This window comes from Hylobates moloch, unplaced genomic scaffold, assembly GCF_009828535.3.
Source record: "Hylobates moloch isolate HMO894 unplaced genomic scaffold, HMol_V3 SCAFFOLD_1, whole genome shotgun sequence".
In the NCBI taxonomy this organism is placed as follows: Eukaryota; Metazoa; Chordata; class Mammalia; order Primates; family Hylobatidae; genus Hylobates; species Hylobates moloch.
The window spans coordinates 220,559,464-220,561,741 of record NW_026652276.1 but is presented as its reverse complement, the minus strand read 5'-3'; the positions used below and the strand labels follow the sequence as shown (position 1 = coordinate 220,561,741).

The 2,278-nt window shown below is 45.3% G+C and overlaps 1 pseudogene; it reads right to left on the bottom strand.

Moving 5' to 3' along the window:
- Positions 1-912: 912 nt before the first annotated feature.
- On the bottom strand, positions 913-2,278 carry LOC116809691 (hsc70-interacting protein-like; annotated as a pseudogene).

The window sequence follows — 2,278 nt, the reverse complement described above, 5'->3', positions numbered from 1 at the left end:
CTCGAACTCCTGACCTCGTGATCCACCTACCTTGGCCTCCTAAAGTGCTGGGATTACAGGCGTAAGCCACCGCGCCTGGCCTGAAATAAACCTTTAAAGGAAAAGATAAAGCATTTCAAATACAAGTCAAAATGCTTCAGGAACCACATATCCAACATAAGCTTTATCCTCAAATGAGTTATGTTTGCCTTGCACTAATAAACTTTTATTTCATGCAAATTAGAGTGAAAATCTTCCATACATAAGTATCTTCCTTGACCAATAATGCAAAGAAAAAAATCCAAAATGATTAGTAAAGAAAAATATAAGAATTAACAGACCCTTTAAATTTGTTTTAAATATTTTTCAGGTTTAAAAAGTGTTTAAAGTTTGTAATTCCTAGCAGAAAAACATTATCTGAATGAATACCCTAATGGCAAACCATTGTAAAATGCTTCAGCTGCATTTGGAGGAGTGGGGTAGGGATTATCTTCAAAGCACCCCAGCTCTCTTGATGAGAAGGTCAGAGGTACACTGATTTGTATTATTGCGACATCCATAAGGTGATCTAGGTTGCTTTTCCTTCAGCAAGGGCTTTTTATTTTTTATTTATTTATTTTTGTTTTTGACAGAGTCTTGCTCTGTTGCCTAGGCTAGAGTGCAGTGGCGTGTGGTCTCGGCTCATTGTAACCTCTGCCTCTCGGGTTCAAGCGATTCTTCTGCCTCAGCCTCCCGAGTAGCTGGGATTACAGGCATGTGCCACCATGCCTGGCTAATTTTTGTATTTTTAGTGGGGATAGGGTTTCACCATGTTGGTCAGGCTGGTCTCGAACTCCTGACCTGGTGATCCGCCCACCTCAGCCTCCCAAAGTGCTGGGACTACAGGTGTGAGCCACCGCACTGGGCGTAAGGGCATTCTTTATCAGAAGGGCATTACGCTTGACCTCCAAATTTGGCTGACAATTTACTGATAAGATTCATAATCTTTGGGTTGCTCTGGTATTTTGACATAGTTGCTGGGTCCTGAGCCACATCCTGGAAGGCCACCATAACTTCTGGATCCTGCATGGCTGCAAGAACCTCTGGATCACTAAGAATTTCATTGAGTCCAGGGATTCCGGCCATTCCAGCCATGCCGTTCCTCCCATTCCAGACATTCTTCTGGAAAATTACCAGGCACTCCTCCAGGAAAGCCACCTGGAAAAGAGCCATACTGAGCCCCTGACTGTCATCTGGCTTCTTCCTCCCTCTGGCCTCTCTCATGCTCTTCTCGAGCCTTCTTAACTCTTTCTATTCTTTCTTTGATCTCTTGCTCTTCACATTTTCGCTCATACTTTCTCCGACGTTCTGCAATTTTCTGTGCCCCAGTTTGAACTTCCTTCAGCATTGCACTAGCATCTTCATCATAACCCAATTTAAGGCCAAGTCTGTGTGCTTTCCCTTGCCACTTGTAAGGCTGAGCTGAATCAGGATTTATTTCTTTTCTTTTCTTTTCTTTTCTTTTCTTTTTTTTGAGATGGAGTCTTGCCCTGTCACCCAGGCTGGAGTGCTGTGGCAAGATCTCGGCTCACTGCAACCTCCGCCTCCCGGGTTCAAGCAATTCTCTGCCTCAGCCTTCCGAGTAGCTGGGATTACAGGTGCCCGCCACCACACCCAGCTAATTTTTGTATTTTTAGTAGAGACAGGGTTTCACCATCTTGGCCAGGCTGGTCTTGAACTCCCGACCTCGTGATCCACCTGCCTTGCCCTCCCAGTGCTGGGATTACAGGCGTGAGCCACCGGGCCTGGCACAGTCTCAGATGGCAGCATTTGGCTTCTATAATTTGACGAAGACACTAGCCCTCTTGGCATACAAAATGGCCAAGTGAGGATTCAGCTTGATGGCATCTGTGAACAAATCAATGGCTTTCTGCAGTTCACCATCATTTAGGGCTTCAATAGCAGCCACTTTCTTATTTGCCTAATCCATCATCTCCTCTGTTATCTCTGCATTCTCATCTCCCATTTCTTGAGGGGCATCAGTGCCTGGTTCAATCACACCTTCATTATCAATTTCTAGATCACTTTCCTCACTTGATGGTTCATCTGCCTTTAAGTCTTCCTCCACCTTCTTACTGTCAGGTTTTTCTTCCTTGGTATTTGCTTCTGATTTAGCTTTCTGAGTAGCAGGTGGTACTTTACCCCCCATGCTCTCCACCCTCTCCCTCAGGAAATGCATTTCCTCGGCGTGCGGAACGCTCGGATCCTGCTTACACATTTTCACAAAGGCCCGAAGCTCGTTCACTTTGCAAGGGTCCAT